The sequence below is a fragment of the Rattus norvegicus genome, chromosome 2 (genome assembly GCF_021556685.1).
Source record: "Rattus norvegicus strain SHRSP/BbbUtx chromosome 2, alternate assembly SHRSP_T2T, whole genome shotgun sequence".
Lineage (NCBI taxonomy): Eukaryota > Metazoa > Chordata > Mammalia > Rodentia > Muridae > Rattus > Rattus norvegicus.
In genome coordinates this window covers 24,085,741-24,105,063 of record NC_141535.1, presented here as the reverse complement: position 1 = coordinate 24,105,063, position 19,323 = coordinate 24,085,741, and the positions used below count along the sequence as shown (strand labels likewise).

The following is a 19,323-nucleotide window of genomic DNA, read 5'->3' as shown; positions in this document are numbered from 1 at the left end:
AGGTATATCCTTTTGCTTTAGGATAGAATGTTCTATAAATATCCGTTAAGTCCATTTGGCTCATGACTTCTCTTAGTCTGTCGACATCACTGTTTAATTTCTGTTTCCATGATCTGTCCATTGATGAGAGTGGGGTGTTGAAATCTCCCACTATTATTGTGTGAGGTGCAATGTGTGTTTTGAGCTTTAGTAAGGTTTCTTTTACGTATGTAGGTGCCGTTGTATTTGGGGCATAGATATTTAGGATTGAGAGTTCATCTTGATGGATTTTTCCTTTGATGAATATGAAGTGTCCTTCCTTATCTTTTTTGATGACTTTTAGTTGGAAATTGATTTTATTTGATATTAGAATTGCTACTCCAGCTTGCTTCTTCAGACCATTTGCTTGGAAAGTTGTTTTCCAGCCTTTCACTCTGAGGTAGTGTCTGTCTTTGTCTCTGAGGTGTGTTTCCTGTAGGCAGCAGAATGCAGGGTCCTCGTTGCGTATCCAGTTTGTTAATCTATGTCTTTTTATTGGGGAGTTGAGGCCATTGATATTGAGAGATATTAAGGAATAGTGATTATTGTTTCCCTTTATATTCATATTTGGATGTGAGGTTATGTTTGTGTGCTTTCATTCTCTTTGTTTTGTTGCCAAGACGATTAGTTTCTTGCTTCTTCTAGGGTATAGCTTGTCTCCTTATGTTGGGCTTTACCATTTATTATCCTTTGTAGTGCTGGATTTGTAGAAAGATATTGTGTAAATTTGGTTTTGTCATGGAATATCTTGGTTTCTCCATCAATGTTAATTGAGAGTTTTGCAGGATACAGTAACCTGGGCTGGCATTTGTGTTCTCTTAGGGTCTGTATGACATCAGTCCAGGATCTTCTGGCCTTCATAGTTTCTGGCGAGAAGTCTGGTGTGATTCTGATAGGTCTCCCTTTATATGTTACTTGACCTTTTTCCCTTACTGCTTTTAATATTCTTTCTTTATTTTGTGCGTTTGGTGTTTTGACAATTATGTGACGGGAGGTGTTTCTTTTCTGGTCCAATCTATTTGGAGTTCTGTAGGCTTCTTGTATGTCTATGGGTATCTCTTTTTTTAGGTTAGGGAAGTTTTCTTCTATGATTTTGTTGAAGATATTTACTGGTCCTTTGAGCTGGGAGTCTTCACTCTCTTCTATATCTATTATCCTTAGGTTTGATCTTCTCATTGAGTCCTGGATTTGCTGTATGTTTTGGACCAGTAGCTTTTTCCGCTTTACATTATCTTTGACAGTTGAGTCAATGATTTCTATGGAATCTTCTGCTCCTGAGATTCTCTCTTCCATCTCTTGTATTCTGTTGGTGAAGCTTGTATCTACAGCTCCTTGTCTCTTCTTTTGGTTTTCTATATCCAGGGTTGTTTCCATGTGTTCTTTCTTGATTGCTTCTATTTCCATTTTTAATTCCTTCAACTGTTTGATTGTGTTTTCCTTGAGTTCTTTCAGGGATTTTTGTGTCTCCTCTCTATGGGCTTCTACTTGTTTATTCATGTTTTCCTGGAATTCTTTCAGGGATTTTTGCGATTCTTTCAGGCATTTTTGCGATTCCTCTCTGTAGGCTTCTACTTGTTCTCTAAGGGAGTTCTTCATGTCTTTCTTGAAGTCCTCCAGCATCATGATCAAATATGATTTTGAAACTAGATCTTGCTTTTCTGGTGTGTTTGGATATTCCGTGTTTGCTTTGGTGGGAGAATTGGGCTCCGATGATGCCATGTAGTCTTGGTTTCTGTTGCTTGTGTTCCTGCGCTTGCCTCTCGCCATCAGATTATCTCTAGTGTTACTTTGTTCTGCTATTTCTGACAGTGGCTAGACTGTCCTATAAGCCTGTGTGTCTGGAGTGCTGTAGACCTGTTTTCCTCTCTTTCAGTCAGTTATGGGGACAGAGTGTTCTGCTTTCGGGCGTGTAGTTTTTCCTCTCTACAGGTCTTCAGCTGTTCCTGTGGGCCTGTGTCTTGAGTTCACCAGGCAGCTTTCTTGCAGCAGAAAATTTGGTCTTACCTGTGGTCCTGAGGCTCAAGTTCGCTCGTGGGGTGCTGCCCACGGGCTCTCTGCAGCGGCAGCAACCAGGAATACCTGTGCCGCCCCTTCCGGTAGCTTCAGTGCACCAGGGTTCCAGATGGTCTTTGGCTTTTTCCTCTGGCGTCCGAGATGTGTGTGCAGGGAGCAGTCTCTTCTGGTTTCCCAGGCTTGTCTGCCTCTCTGAAGGTTTAGCTCTCCCTCCCACGGGATTTGGGTGCAGAGAACTGTTTATCTGGTCTGTTTCTTTCAGGTTCTGGCGGTGTCTCAGGCAGGGGTCCTGCCGCTCCTGGGCCCTCCCCCACGGGAGCCCAGAGGCCTTATACAGTTTCCTCTTGGGCCAGGGATGTGGGCAGGGGTGAGCAGTGTTGGTGGTCTCTTCTGCTCTGCAGCCTCAGGAGTGCCCACCTGACCAGGCGGTTGGGTCTCTCTCTCACCGGGTCTGGGAGCAGAGAGCTGCTGCGGGCCGGGATCCGCGGGTGTGGGACTTCCGGTAAACACAGAACGTGCCCGGTCCTAGAGAAATTCTGCTTCTGTGTGTCCCAAGCTCACTAGGCAGCTTTCTTGCAGCAGAAAATTTGGTCTTACCTGTGGTCCCGAGGCTCAGGTTCGCTCATGGGGTGCTGCCCAGGGGCTCTCTGCAGCGGCAGCAACCAGGAAGCTGGAATATTCTTTATGGCTAGTTACTGATTCCAGAAGGTAGAATACCATGCATCTGTGTAGGGAGCCATTCTGAGCTATACAGTCACAAAGGATGTGTGGAGCGGGAGTGGCAGCAGTCCCAAGATGGTGCCCGGGACTGCAGCTATGTCTCATGACTAGCACCCGACTTCCTCATACACCTGAAACTAGCCACATCCTTGTGAGAGCTGTGCAGGTGCACCATGATGCAAGATCAGGCCATGTGACGTGGACCTATGAACTGAGACTACGAAGTCTGGACTGAGGAGGCAGAGTTGAGGGAGGATATAAGGGAGTGCGCTTGGGGGCTGGAGGAGGAAGGGAAGAAAAGAGAGATTGCTGCTTGCATGCAGAAAGAAAGGTTCCTGAAAAAACTGCTTTGAGAAGAACGTCATCATGGTGTCGCTCCTTTCTGTGGATCGGAGACGGAGGCGACACATCTAGGAACTAACCAGTTGGGTAATCCTGCACTAGCTATTGTATAATTTTCTAATTTTTTTGTGGGGAGTTTGTTATTAGATAGGGTCTTTCTGTGCAGCCCTGTTTCATCAGATATTCATGACTGTGATGGTTGGATATTCTTGACCCAGGACTGAAGCCATCATGCAAAGAAGTTGAGGCTTGGCACCATGAAGAGAGCCTATGAGAGGCCTATTGATAGAGCCTGGTTGCAGCAGAAGACTCCAGTGTATTTGAGATACCAGTACCATGGGATGATCACCAAAAGCAGCAACAGGAGTGGAGTGGAGTCAACCAAAGCCTACTAGAGTGCTTAGGTCTTCATTCTGTGTCATTCTCTCCTGTCAACATCTGACCCTTTGGAAGCAACGAGGAGCAATGGTACCTGGAATCCTAAAACGGACTTGAGTACTGCATAGAGTCTGTGTTCTCTAACCCTAACCATCATAAATGTTCACTCTCACCACCACAGTGGGGGCCACTGTCACATTATAATGACCCAAAGTAAGCCTTTGGAAAAGAACTGCTGCACTTGGAGAGAGCAAGCCAGCTGTCAAAGAGCGCTTAAAACATGAATACAGCACTGGTGAGAAGCTGATGGCTCCTGTAACCTGTGATGGAGTCTGTAGTCTCAGCTTCTCTGAGGAGAGGGTGAGGCAAGAGGCTCAAGGTTCGAGGACAGCCTGGCCCACATAGTAGCAAACACTGTCTCAAAAACAAACCCACAACTGTTCTAGTTGGCGACTTCCCCCCACCCCACCCCCTACAGTTGGAAACAATTTGCATCTTGCCGAAAACACAGAACATGGGGTTCCATTTTGATTCTGAAAAACATGTGACCACCCTGGGCGTTACTACCAAGATTTTTGTAAGTATCACTACAGATGAAAACATGGCTTCTATAAATCAGTCAACTAGTCCTTTATCTTCTAGAATGAACCTTTCAAAACACTGAGTTCTCTGGTATGTAAGGGAATTCATAGTTCTAAAATATCTTCAAATCCTTGAAAGAGAACAATGTTCCCTGAAATAGAACATACACAGTACTTCTAAACAGTCGGCTCACTATTTAAATTGCTCCAATAGGATTTGGTATATGACATGATTTTCCTAGTAAAAACCAGACCCTCAAAAATGATATCCTTGAGCCAAACATAATGGCTTGACCTGTAATGTCAGGTTTTGGGGACTGAGGCAGGAGGATTGCTCACATGTTTTGGCCACAATGTAGTGAATTCCAAGTCAGCCTGGGCCAAACAAACAAACAAACAAACAAATAGAAAGAAAGAACTAATAGCAAAAGACAGTAGCAAGAACAATAAGTTCAAACCCACAAATATCAGTCCAGTAGTTACTTCTGTTGGTTATGGAACTTGCCGTGTAGACTAGACTGGGTTCCCACTTGCAGCAGCGTGGGAACACTATGATGAGTAGGTATGAGCAACCACACCTCGTTCGCAGTATCATTTTCTTTCTTTTTTTTTTTCTTTTTTTTTTATTATTAACTTGAGTATTTCTTATATACATTTCAAGTGTTATTCCCTTTCCCGGTTTCCGGGCAAACATCCCCCTCCCCCCTCCCCTTCCTTATGGGTGTTCCCCTCCCAACCCTCCCCCCATTGCCGCCCTCCCCCCATAGTCTAGTTCACTGGGGGTTCAGTCTTAGCAGGACCCAGGGCTTCCCCTTCCACTGGTGCTCTTACTAGGAGCAGTATCATTTTCTTAAAGACCTAATTTCTTTGTAGAAAAAAAAAAAGTGGCTTACAGAAAACTGAACAGTGAGCACAGAATTCCCACTTTCCACACACAGAAAGAACTTCACCCAAGCCGATGAACCAAGTTTGGTGTATCAATATATTAACATGACAGTCCCTACTTGACTTTCGGGTCTGCTCCGTGTTGTTCAGTCTTACGGGTTTTGCTAGACAAAGGACATCCTGCGGCGAAGGTTAGAGTACCACAGTATGCTCTCACTCCCTGAGCAAGTTTCCTCTACTGGGAATTTGCAGTCTGCCTCCTGTGACTGCCCTGGCAGTCTTCCCCCTGTCTAGGCTTGTTTGCTTTATCCTGTTGCACATTTGGGTAGGCACTGAGCACATGCAGTTTCAGGATAATGTTCCTTTCTTTTTCTTTCCTTCTCCTCTTCCTCCTCATCCACACTCCTCTGCTTCTGTGGGTGGAATTCAGGGCTTCACACAGGCCAGTCAGGTATTTTACCTGCTAGGTATGTCCCTAGCTCCGATAATGACTTCTAATGTACGAACGGCCTGTATAACCCCATTTTTCTTTCATTTTATATACCTCAAGAAACCAAAATCAAAACAAAACCAGCCACTCAAAAACCAGTCCGAAGTTTCCAATTCTAGGAGGTTCCGTTCATCCAGACAGGTGTGGAGGCACCTGTACTCTCAGTATTTAGGGGGCTGAGGCAGAAGGATTGCCATGAGTCAGTCTCTCTCTCTCTCTCTCTCTCTCTCTCTCTCTCTCTCTCTCTCTCTCTCTCTCTGTATGTATGTATGTAAAAAAGACATTCAAATATAATAGGTAACAAAGGCCTATTAGGATGAGTAGTAGTGAGTAAGTGTTCCATAAATTTGAGCTTTCCTATTCTTTTGTGACTGTTTCTTCGTTTATTTCAATGACTACTCATCTGGAGTTTTACTTGAGTCTAGGGAGGCTATGATTAAGAACCCATGCCCTCAGGAACTTTATCATGCTGAGTGCAAACACAGTCTAGAACCATTCCCTGCCTTGAGAGGTACAGGGAAAGGCGCAGTGTTGACCTGACTTACATCCTGTTTTTTTTTTTTTTTGGATTCCATAGGTGAATCATGTCGTTTAAAACTGGCTCTGGTACAGAATGCCAGGCTTGAACTAACGGCATAATTTGCGGTAATTATTCTAAATTGTTGAGTACAAGAATATGGAAATTAATTATTCTTACTTTTGCATGGCAAAGTTTCTGGTAACTTTTTACTTTACTTTCAGGAAATAATAAAGCAGCCTTGGCTGGCCTAGAATTTGCTGTATAGCCCAGACTGCTCTTAAATTCTCTTGCCATCCCCCACCCACATTTACTTCCTTGGGTGCTGGGGTTATAAATATGAGCTACCATGCCCTACAAATAACTTCTTATACTTCAAAACAAACAAACAAACAGGTCAAGTAGAAGCACATTAAGATGGCTTTAATCCTAACACTCAGAGGTGGATGTAGGAGTGTCTGCAGTTCCAGGCTAGCCTATGCTATACATTCCTGTCTAACAAACAAACAAACAAACTAACTAACTAACTAAATTAGGTGTTACCAATTAACTAATAGTCGCTCAAAAAGTTAGTTGAAGTTTATTTTTACAATACTTTTTTTTTTTTACCCCTTCCCCCTTTACAATACTTTTTAAAAATTATTTTGTGTGTGGCCAAATGTAATGTTTTTTGTTTTGGCAAAATAGTGGTTTAATCATCAATAAAACCAACAATCAAAAGCAGAAGAGTTCTACCATCCTTCCATATTCTAAGCCCCTTTTAAAATTAGCCCTTACCCCATCTTTTGTCAGTGGTCACCACAGATCTGTGTTCTGTCCATTCAAAAAACAAACAGAAAGTCACACACGCACACACACAATCAACTTATTTCGAAACAATATGGACTTACAGGAAATTGCGAAGACATTACTCAGAGTCTCAGGAATTTATTAGCTACTTAACATGGTAATCTTACACTACTTGCTCAAGACCAAGCCTCCTTCTTCACATTTGAAAACTGACAGCGCTTTCATTTTGCCTGTTTACTTTCTTTTCTAAGAAATGTTCTCCTGTTTAAAGGACCAGACTCGCTTTCCCTGAGATATCCTATCTGTCCCATGACCCCTATGACTCTTTTCCTCCTACCATGGTCCTACCATTGCCCCTTGGTTTCATTTTACTGGCTGGTATTTTCTGATTTTTGTTCTGAAAATGGTACAGTTATCAGCACTCGAATTCCAAACTTCTTGCCCCAGCCCTGTTTTAAATGGGTGGCAGTGAACCTCACTTAGCTGACAAGGCTCTTGGGGACACTCGCGGCCCGCACCCTTGCTCGCACTCTACTAGTCACAAGTCGCTTGTTTGTAGTTAGGCGTCTAGTATCACTGTGCGTGGGAAGGGAGCGCAGGTACCCTGGCTCGGGTTCGCCCTGGTCTGGCCTAGAGCACCGACAGGGAAGGTGATGGATGTGAGCGAACTGGTTGCAGAAAGGTCTCGCTGCGACGTCACCGGGCGGCCCCACCGCGCAGGCTCACGGCCGCGCGGGCGGAGCTCCTCCTCCGCCGGTCCGCTCCCGCCGCCCGGCCCCGCCCAGTCCCGCCCCGCCGCGCGCCGCCGGCTCCAGGTCAGGGCGAGCGAGCGGGGTGAGTACACCTAACCACGGCGGCGCCTCTGCAGCCGCCTGCAGCCCTCGCCCGCCTCCCGGGACCCGAGAAGGGCGGCAGAGCGGCCCGCCCGTGACAAAAAGCCCGGGAGGTGGGCGCGAGCCGCCTGGGCGACCTTTCCACCTTGTGCTAGGAATGTGCTCACGTGACCTTGAAACAAAGGAAGTTAAGTGACTGGCAGGCTTTCAGATTTGCAGCCAACACAACCCCCCTTCCCCCCATTGATCTATAAAACCAGGACGTGGGGGGTCGGAGATAAAGGACTAGTTGACTGATTTATAGAAGCCATGCTTTTATCCGTAGTGATACTTATGAAAATCTTGGTAGTAACACCCAGGGTGGTCACATGTTTTTCAGAATCAAAATGGAGCCCCATGTTCTGTGTTTTCGGCAAGATGCAAATTGTTTCCAACTGTAGGGGGTGGGGTGGGGGGAAGTCGCCAACTAGAACAGTTGTGGGTTTGTTTTTGAGACAGTGTTTGCTACTATGTGGGCCAGGCTGTCCTCGAACCTTGAGCCTCTTGCCTCAGCCTCTCCTCAGAGAAGCTGAGACCACAGACTCCATCACAGGTTACAGGAGCCATCAGCTTCTCACCAGTGCTGTATTCATGTTTTAAGCGCTCTTTGACAGCTGGCTTGCTCTCTCCAAGTGCAGCAGTTCTTTTCCAAAGGCTTACTTTGGGTAATTATAATGTGACAGTGGTCCCCACTGTGGTGGTGAGAGTGAACATTTATGATGGTTAGGGTTAGAGAACACAGACTCTATGCCATACTCAAGTGTGTTTTAGGATTCCAGGTACCATTGCTCCTCGTTGCTTCCAAAGGGTCAGATGTTGACAGGAGAGAATGACACAGAATGAAGACCTAAGTGAAAAAAAAAATAGCAACAGGGAGTTAAAAATCTCACAGAGCAGTTTTAGAAGTTTTAGAAGCTGTCACGCCTGAGCTCGATGGCCTGTCCCCAGCCTGTCACAGCTGGAGGCAGAACTACCTCCAGTTTGAAGCCAGCCTGCACTACCACAACCAGATCCTGTCTCAGTGAGCAAAAACAAATGGAAAATTGTTATGTATATTTTAGTGGAAGAAACTAGCGCAAATAGTTCTAAGGTAGATTCATTTGAATATGGAATATTTCAAGATTAGGGTAATATTAGCTGATCTTACTGTACATAATGGGGGTATCTAAGACAATGCTTAAAAGAAATTCTATCTTTCCCTGTGTTTTCTCTGTTAGGCTAGCCTTGTGCTCCCTGTCAGCTAGGACTGACCTTAAGCTGATCCTGTCTCTACTTCCCAAGTTCTGTGGGTATTAATCATAATGCCCAGTTTATGTGATGCTGGGAATTGAACTCAGGCCTTTGTGTAGGCTAGGTAATCACTCTGCCAACTGTACCACCCCATCCCCACATGTTTATATTTTAGACAGGGTCTTACTGAGTCCAGTCTAGTGTAGAACACACCATCCCATTGCCTCAGCCTCTAGAGCACTGAGATTATAGACAATCTGCCCCCATGCCCAGAACAAATTATATCTTGATAGCACTTCTTAACATAATAAATGTCTTAGAAACATAAGCATCCCTTTAGGAAAAAGCAGTAAAGCTTACATAAGTAGATAGTTTCAGACTGGGGTTGATTTGAATATTATCTTGGAAACTGCAAGATGTGCTTTGGACCTCAGAGATTATGTTTGAATCAGAAGTGTAATCAACATCCAAAAGAGAGACCTATAGAGATTATCTGGTGGTAGTACTTTGACAATAGATGTCTTTAGGGCCAAACAGGCTATAAGAACAATTGGAAAATAGGGGAAGAGAAAAGTGGGCTCTACCTGAAGGTCACCGACTATTACACTGGTCATAGTAGCCAAGGAGAGTGAGCACTAATGTTCACCCTCGAAGTTAGGGTTAATTCAGATCATCGAATAGTATCTTTCCAAGAACAGCTACTTTGTGCTGGAACCTTCAATGGTTGCTACTGCTTATTGTTTTAAGTGGAATCTTAAAAAAAAAAAACCCAAAGATTTATTTATTTATTCTATATAAAGTACACTGTAGCTATCTTCAGACACACCAGAAGAGAGCATCAGATATCAGTACAGATGGTTGGGAGTCACCATGTGGTTGCTGGGAATTGAACTCAGGACCTCTGGAAGAGCAGTCAGTGCTCTTAACCGCTGAGCCATCTCTCCAGCCCGTAAGTGGAGTCTCTTGAGTGGGAGGCTCTGTGTGACCTGCTTGCACCCTGTTCCCCGGAGTTTGTTGTAGTCCTCAATGCATTCTGAGTCATCTCAACCTATTCCCACGTCACGATTGCCCTGTCTACATCTTATTCAGTGCCACAGAGTTCTTTTTAATTCATAGCTCCTGGACCAGTTGAAGTCTTCTCTAAAGCATAGGCTGTAGGCATGGAATGTTCTTGGCTGTTACTACTATAACAGCCATAGCAAGCTGCTTTTCCTGTAGTTCAATTTCCTCCACTACAGAGAAAATTACAGTGGCATACCTCAAAAAGATGCTATGCGGATTTTAGTCACCATGGTTTTGTTGCATAGGAAAGGCATAATAATGCTATTTTTAATTATCATATCAACAACCCATATTAATTCCTCAAAACAGTGGTCGTATTGTTTATCATCGATTTTTACTGTGTTTTATTACTGTTCTCTTCAGCTTGGAAGTTTTCACATAAACTTGATTACCAGCTGTAGGAAGCAAAGCCATGATTTATACTTATTGATACATTTTCTTCTAAAAAGTCTCAAGTCTCTCAGGTTGATATTGAGGGCTCAGTATCTTTCTTCTTATCTCGTTATCTGGTTTCTTGTATATTAGCCATTTTATCTGTTTTGCTTATAATTTTAAATTCTAGTCCTGTCTGTCTCAAGAGTATTTGAGCTGACTTTTAAACCCATAAATGATATAGTAGCAAGGATAAATCGTGGCCATGAAGATAGGAAGTTCGAGTAAAAAGACATTTGGATGAGTCACACAGAAGTACATCTTATATTTTTTTCCTTGTTCTATGTGACTGAGGCAGCCATAGACGGAGTTCTGAACTTCATGATGGTCAAAGGAAAGGTGGAAACACACCACATACTCTGCAAAAACACGGCTTCCTGCGTTAAAAGAATTGGGAATCTTTCCCTGAGAGGTCATTACTATGAGCTCCCACATCAGCAAACAAAAACTCAAGTCAGTGGAAACTACATGTTCAAGGAAAATAAAACTTAGGCTCTTTCTAGCAGCCGACCTGGAATGACCCACATAAGTCTATTGCTTCAAAGTCTTCAGAGATCACCTCACCTTGTTTTCCTCTTTGGAAAAGCCTTTGCCTTGTTCCTGTATGGTAGAGCCCCGACTGCTTGTGTTCTGAACTCCAAATTCTTCTTCTTTTTTTCCTAATAAATACCAGTGAGGATCACGTACGTGGCTTACTGCTTTCAGGGACACCCCATTAATCCCTAGCCTCTTTTCCTTTTTTTTAAAAAAAAGGTTTTATTTATTTTATATATGTGAGTACACTGTAGCCGTCTTCAGACACGGGCATCAGATCTCATTACAGATGGTTGTGAGCCACCATGTGGTTGCTGGGAATTGAACTCAGGACCTCTGGAAGAGCAGTCAGTGCACTTAACCATTGAGCCATCTCTCCAGCCCCCAATTCTTGAATCACTTAGCGACTCAGCCTCTTTAAAGATAAAGAGTTTATCTTCTAGCCCCTAGACATGAGTACAGAGTGCATGGAGTGCCAACTATAGCCACAGACTCAGAGAGAACCCAGGTGCTGTCATTCTCCTCATCTTGTTGACCTGAAATCGACTAACACTGTCCAGGAGGCTCTACTGCAGGTGGTGGTGGTGGTGATGAGGATGATGATGACTGTGACTGATGATGATGTCAGCAATAATGGTGATGATGATGACAACGACAATGATGGCAGCGATGATGGTGATGGTGAAGATGGTTATTTTGAGACAGTGTCATGTCACATAGTACACATCTGTGTGGAACTGGAACTCACATTTTAGCTGAGGTTGGTCTTAACTCTTCATTCTCCTGACTCAGGTCTGTATTGCCCTAACTTCCAGCTTCTGTTACTGCTGTGTGTGTGTGTGTGTGTGTGTGTGTGTGTGTGTGTGTGTGTGTGTGTGTGTGTGTGAGAGAGAGAGAGAGAGAGAGAGAGGGGTAGAGAGAGAGAGAGAGATTTGGAGGGGGGCTTATAGGAATTGACTCCAGGCCCTTTTATTTCTGGGTATACACCCTGCCCTCTACTAGCATTACATTTAAGAAAATATATATTGTGTGTATACATGTGTTTTTGTGAGTTGCTGCTGTGTGTGGACGTGTACCCTTCGAGGTTACGGACTTGTGAACTGAAGTCTGTGAACATGGGAACTCTGCAAGAGCAGCAAGTAGTGTTAACCGTTGGGCTGCTTTTCCAGCCCCTCTACTGGTAGTATCACAGAGAGTTCTACACTGTAGGATGCTTTAATAGGCCTGGTCCTTTAGCAATGAATGACAATAGCCAACTATGACCTTTCTTTTTGATGACCTAGTATGGTTCTGCTTATTTCATATACCTTACACAGTCCTCCCTAAACAGTAGTCAATGGGTTCTGCTTAATCTATACTGTTTGCCTTGCTCCCTGCAATTACATATGTATGTATGCATGCATGTATGCATGTATGCATGTATGTATGTATGTATGTATGTATGTATGTATATGTATGTATTTGTATACACCTTGTACTTTATAAGAACTCTGCCGGCTTTGTGGAATGACTCTGTTTCCACCTGGTGGGTCATGTTCAAATTTCAGATTTTAGTTCTTGAAGAATTAAATTCGTGTTTTTAAAACTTTCTGTTTTGGAGTCTTCCATGATTTTCTTAGGGAAATTTCGGTTTTTACTTTTTCCCCATGAGGACCCTCAGAGTCAGCATTTATAAGATACATGCTGTAAAAATAAACAAAATGTGGAAATAGGATGGTACATAGGTTGGCCTGGTACTTGTTATGTAGCCCAGGCTAGCCATAATCTGCCCTTTTTCCTCCTCCTTCAGCTTCCCCTGGGCAGGGATCCTAGGAATTTGCTACCGTACCTGGGTCCCATTTATTTTTTAAATTTTAACCGTTTTCCCATTGCATTTTGCTTTTAGATGCTTTTTAGATTTTAATTTTTTAAAATTAGTAGCAAAGAGTAGGTTTTGTTTTTAAGTTTAGGTTTTTCAGCCATTATAGAAAAATGTGTTCCCTCTTCAACCTTATAACTTAACTAATTAATTAATCAATTTGTTATTTATTTATAAAGAAGATAGGGTCTTGCTGATAAACTTTGGGTGACCTAGAACTAGCAATCTTCATGCCTCAGTTTATAAAGTGCCAGAATTACACATGTACATCTCCTCAACTTTATAAGGGTGTACTGTGTTTGAATGTACTCGACCCAGGGAGTGGCACTGTTAGGAAGTGTGGCCTTGTTGGAGGAAGTGTGTCACTGTGGGGGTGGGCGTTGAGACCTTCCTCCTAGCTGCCTGAGGACAGTCTGCTCCTATTGGCTTTCAGATGAAGACTTAGCAGCCATGCTCGCCTTGATGATAATGGACTGAACCTCTGAACCTGTAAGCCAGCCCCAATTAAATGTTATCCTTTTTGAGAGTTGCCTTGGTCATGGTGTCTGTTCTCAGCAGTAAAACCCTAATTCAGCGTGTCTCTTTCCTTGTTCAAAACAAAACTAAGACAGAAGTTGGTACCAGGGTCTTTCTGTGATAGGTCTGATCATGGTTTTGTTCAGAGGAATGTGGATTTGGGGACTTTGTAAAGCAGTGGGGTGGAGCTTTAAGTGGGGGCTTTTGGGGCCATATTAGTAGAAACCTGTAAGACAGTGTTCCTGAGTGTGTTTTGTATTGTGGGAACTTAGCCCAAGAAGCTTCAGAAGAGAAGACTTTTAGTGTGTGGCCTAGAGACTTTTTTGTGATATTTTGGTGAAGAATGTGGTTGCCTTTTGCTATTGTCCAAAGAGTCTGCTTGAGGCTAAAGTAAAGAAATTTAGATTAATATCTTTGACAAAGGAGGTCTCAGAACAGCCTGGCGTAAATTCTGTTACATGGTTCCTAAAGTTCACTCTTAGAAGGAGCATTTTAATGAAAAGGAGCAAGCATAGACATGGGAAATACAAAGTATGGTTCAAAGGGTAAAGGGTACCAGGAAGCGAGATGAAGCTAAGTACTGTGTTCAACGATATTAAATGGAATTAAGGGAGTGATGACCTTGGAGCAAGATCTTATTCAGCTAAACTCATGCATTTGCAGTTGAAGAAGGGAGAGTTCTATCTAAGCATTATTAGGACTGGTTATTGTTTTCATTTGGACTTTTAATCTGGAATGAAGTACAATACAGAAAGCGGGGGCACCCCTCTGATTTAGATCTTGAGGCTGGAAGACACAAGCTTGATCCAGATCTTGAGGAACAATGATCATGAAAAGCTGAGGCCCAGGCATGGTGGTGCACACCTTTAATTCCAGGAGACAGAGCCATGCAGATCTCTGGCTTCAAGAGCAAGTTCCAGGACAGCCAAGCTCAGGCAGTGAAGGAGTTGGAAAACAGAGCGCTGGTGATAATAAAATAAAACAAGGGCATGGAGTGGGGGAGGCGGGGCATGTTCCAGTCCCAGCAAGTAGCAGAACTTGGCAGCTTTAACCACATGGCCATAGCTTTAGAGTTCAGAATAGAAGGGACAACTGGGACAATTGAAGCTGGTTAGCTGGAGCTTAGAAATTAGTGGTGATTAAGAAGAGACCAGCATCACTGGGGTGAAATCTTCTGGGACGTGTTTTCTGAGAGCTCAAGAAGCTGTACTCCAGAGATAGCCAAGGTTGTACCTCATGCTGCAGCTGTACTTGGTCATGTTTAAGAGTCACCCAGGTGGTACTGTACTGGTTTGAAGGCATGAAGGTGCTGTGGAGAGAGCAGCTGAGGCTTGGCTCTGTGTTAGGCTGTGGAAGGCTATTGATGAAGGTGCAGCCTCAGTTGCAGTCGATGGCCCAGGACTGAAGGGGTCATGCATGCAAAGAAGTTGAGGCTTGGCACCATAGAGGAAGCCTACGAGAGGCTATTGGTGAAGTTGTTGTGCTGGAAGACCCCAGTGTCTTAGAGATGCTAGTACCATGGAATGACCTCCAAGAACAGCAGCAGCAGTAGAATGGAGTCAACCAGAGCCCAGAGTGCTACAGAGAGCAGAGCTGGAGAAGTTTCATCAGACCTTTGGAGGAGCCCAGAAGATCATGTGTGGATCCCAGATGCTGGAATAAAAAAAAAGCTGTAAAGTTGAAGTTGCCTTGGAGACCCCAAGATGTTAGAGCTACCAGAGCCATGGGATACCTGCCAAGGAAAGATGCTAACAGGAAGTGCAACCAGCCCAACAGAAAGAATTGTGTTGTAGTCAGCAAAGCAGAAAGGGCTGGGCATCAGATGCGGAAGAGCAGAGATTGGAGTTTGCCCAGCTGGGTTTTGGTCTTGGTTTTGTCCAGGATTTTCTCCCTGTGTTAATTTGGGATGGTAGTGTTTATCCTGTGATTTTGGGGTATGTTATCTGCTTTTGCTTTTTATTTTATAAGGGATTACAGTTAAGAGATTCCACGAGTCTCAGAAGAGACTTTGAACTTTTAATATTGTTGAGACTGTCAAAACGTGACTTTTGACGTTGGACTAAATGTATTTTGCGTAACGTCCCCATAGGTACGGCCCCCATAGACTCATGCATTTGAACAAGCCTATGGGGGCCAGGGAGTGGAATGTGGTAGTTTGAATATGCTTGGCCTGGGGACTGGCACTATTAGGGGGTATGACCTTGTTGGAGGAGGTGTGTCACTGTGGGGGTGGGCCTTGAGACCCTCCTCCTAGCTGCCTGAGGACAGTCTGCTCCCAGCAACCTTCAGATCAAGGTGTAGACCTCTCAAATTCTCCTGTGCTATGCCTGCCTGGATGCTGCCATGCGTCTCTCTTGATGATAATGGACGGGACCTCTGAACCTGTAAGCCAGCCCCAATTAAATGCTGTCCTTTTTAAGAGTTGCCTTGGTCATGGTGTCTGTTCACAGCAGTAAAACCCTGACTAATTCAGCGTTTCTCTTTCCTTATTCAAGAGCTTCTTGGACCCTTGTTGACACTCATGTTAGTGACTGTCAGAAGAGGGACTTGTGTGGGTTGGTGTTGCCCCTTCATCTCCCTTCGTCCAAGTCAATGTCAAAGATTCTTTCTCTCAGTATTTAGTTGGGGAACAGGTGAATGGGTACAAGTACAGTTAGGGAGGGTCCATCTTTCCTGTATTCCAGCAAGTTCCCTAGGTATTTCCCCTCTCTGACCTGTGCCTGTAACCTGGATAGTGTTTTTGTTTCAGTTACAGCTTATAAATTCAGGGTTTAAGGAAGATGGCAAGGTTGTGCTACTCACTCTTTGGAAGGCTCCTCTGCTGTCCCCTCTGTCCCTTCAGGTCCCCACTGGTGGCGTCCTAGCAAGGTATTCAGTTCATCACAATTCTGCTCTGGCCCTGCATACTAAAGTAGCTAGAGAGAACTTGGAGGTTGAAACCCAGTAGGAGGATGGCGACTTCTCTCGTGGGTTCCCTCGAGTGACATGTAGACTGTAGGAGAGGGAAATGCTTCCTGTTTCTTCCTGGGACCTCCTGCTGTAGAGGCCAAGGGCAATATCGCTCTCATCAGTGGGTTCCCGGGCCAATGCAAGGACATGTTGCTTCCTGTTTTAACTTTGATGGGCGGTATGCATTGTGAGCCTGCAGGGAGGGAGGCTGCCCTGCTAGGGAGCTGCAAGCCTGAACTGCTCCCTCCTCCCTTCCGATGGTTCTTCAAGCTGCTTTTTGGGTGGCCACGCCCAGGCTGCAGTGCACCTTGAAGTCCAGGCTTTTAGCTATCAGCACTGTCACGTGATTTGCTTTTGGCCTCAAATTTCTGGCATGGTTGCTTTGTAATCATTTCCACAGTAATTGTTAGAAATATTTACTTGGGGGTGTACGGAATCATGTAATTGTTTTGGTCCTGGAGTTGGATTTCCCATGAAATCGACATTTTCGAGCTTTGTCTTTCGAGGGGAGGGGGCGGGGACCCTGGGAGTTACGTGAATAACCAGTTTACAAGAAGGTCTCCGTGGTCCCCACTCAGCCTTCCTCCCGCTGTGTCCATCCGTTAATCCTCAGACTCCTGTTTTATTGACTGATCTTAAGCTCCTAGGCTCAAGCGGTCCTCCTGCTTCAGCTTAATTGTCTGAGACTATGGCACAAGTTTGTACTGCCTGGCCTGGAAATGGCATGCTTTCAAAGGACATAGTCTGGATTTACAGTGATAATGGTATGGGATTCTCTTTTAGTACGGTTTCGAAGTTAACGTTCCAAGTTAGCAGCTGACATGATTGATAGTATCATGATCTTTTCCTCCATACATGTATTCACCTCTCTCCTCCACTGACTTCCTTCACCCCTGCCACCCATTTACTGGGTCTCTTTCTGCAGCAGACCGTCTTCCCTCCTGATTTAACGTCACTTCAATTCCATTACCTTTATCTAACAGCTACTTCTCATGGTCACTGATGTAGAATTCTTCCCAGAAAGGACAGAGATGAAGACGCTTTTTTTCAAAAAAAAAAAAAAAAAAGACGCTTTTTTTCATTAGTGAAAAAGGATATTTAATGTTTAAATATATTTATAGCCTGTACTCTTATATATGTGTGTATATTTATTTATAACTAACCTTAGAACTAGGGAAAAGTTCTATGTGAAATAATGACTCATTACACACTGTCTTACAGATTTATCAAAAGAAATAACTTTGCAAAAGAGACCCTACCACCAACAAAGCCAAAAACCCACACAAACATAAATTTAGTTCCAAGCACATTAAAGATCACATAAAAGCCTGTAGTGTGGTAGTGAGGGAACCGTTTCTGGTTAGGTGAGATCATCCGGATAGTGGTCATACGAGGTATACCCAGCAGCGCATAAGCTTCTTCCTCGCTGTCCTCCGAGGTCTCGCCCTGAGCCTGGAAAGGTTCTGCTTTCTCCATCTCTGAATTCTACTGATAGGATTGGGAAAAGGTTTGGATTGAGGTTAAAAAAGAAGAAGAAAGGAAAGAAGGGAAGAAAAGAAACCACAGCAACTAAACAGTAGTCCTGCTCAGCCATGCGAAGACTCAGGCTAAGCAGACAGATGTATTAGTTCCTTATACGTCATGACACAAGGAGCTGGGACTCATTTGCAGCTTCACTTAGAATTAGAAACGACAGGCATATTGGTTAAGATGAGAGGAGAATTGAGGTTTGCCGAGCAATTTATTTGTTGTTTTCTTTTAGGAGACAGGGTCTTAGTATGTAGTCCAGGCTCACCACCAACGTGAAGCCAGTCTTCCTGCCTTAGAAGAAACTCTCGTGATAGGATTAAAGGCACGGGCCACAACTCCTCTCTAAAATCCATCTTTTTGCTGACACTTCAGTCATAGTCATTCTGGTCATTCAGTCATAGTCATAGTGTCTGGTGGACACTAAAATCCAAATTCACTTTTTTTAACCTGATTTTTTTTTTTTTTTTTGAGAAAAGGCATCCTGTAGCCCAGGCTGGTCTCCAGTTTGCTACATTGCTGAGGATAGCCTTGAACTATTGATCCTTCTGCCTCTACCTCCCTCTAATGCTGGAATTAGAGGGAGGTACCTACACACTGAGCCAGTCTGATTGGGAATGTGATTGTCTCACATCTGAAATCCCAGCATTGGAGAGGCTGACGCAGGGGGATTCCCTCAAGTGTACAGTTAGCTTGGTCTTCATATTAGTCCAGGCCTGTATGGGCTACAGAGGAAGGGTCTCCTGCAACCCATCAAAATAAGCTTGTCTGGAAACACACAGTTCCGATAGGAACTGCTAAGACTGTTGACTTCTGCTTCTACGACTCAGAGGGAGAGGGAGAATCCAGGCTTGAGAGTGTGACTAAAAGTGTTGATTGCATGACGTTTTCATTTTTAATAAGTTGAGATATTCTTATTTGAGCAAAGAAACAGTTATCCACTGATATTTCATTATGCTGCATTGCGAGGATTTGAGTGAGATTAATAACCTTTTAATATGGTGTCCTAATCAAGTTGCGTTTGCGTTACTGTGTATGACATCCTTCAGCAAAGCTCAGTCCTTAGATAATTTTAAAAGTATACAGCCCAATATTAATTAGTGTCTTAGCGTTCAGTCATCTTGCTAGCAGCACGCTGATTATTAATTAGATAACGCATGACTATTGAATGAAATTGTGTATTTCAACTAGCACTTTTAATAGTTTAGTAAATCTCAAAGTACCTGGAGGGTTCAGGAGGATGGAGTGTTTTTACTTGTTTTTTGTTACCAAGAGTTGGCTTGGGATTTTAGAACTCTTGAGTGTATAATCCATTTTGGTGTGTTTTCTATTTTTTTTAATTTATTTTTGTTTATTTTTTGAGTGTGGGTTACCATGTAGCCCTGGCTGACCTGGAACTCTCTGTGGAGACTTTGCTGACCTCAGACGGACAGAGATAAGCCTGCCTCTGTCTCCTGAGTGCGGGGATTAACATGTCCACCACCCAGCATGCCAAGTTTATATTCTTGATGAATTGAATTCTGTTTGTGACGATTTGTTATCTCTCGGGGTCTGTCAGGATCATCCATCTTTAGCACGGTTCCATTTCACTCCTGGTTCTCCGTCTTTTC

At 43.9% G+C, this 19,323-nt stretch overlaps 1 protein-coding gene across 10 annotated transcripts in view; it reads left to right on the top strand.

Annotated features, from left to right (window-relative positions):
* Nucleotides 1–7,530: 7,530 nt before the first annotated feature.
* Atg10 (autophagy related 10) overlaps nucleotides 7,531–19,323 on the top strand; it is a 290,792-nt gene continuing 278,999 nt past the window's right edge. For all 10 annotated transcript variants that reach the window (NM_001429164.1, NM_001429165.1, NM_001109505.2 and 7 more), the window contains 1 exon segment: nucleotides 7,531–7,567. The gene's annotated coding sequence lies outside the window, so the exon portion shown is untranslated.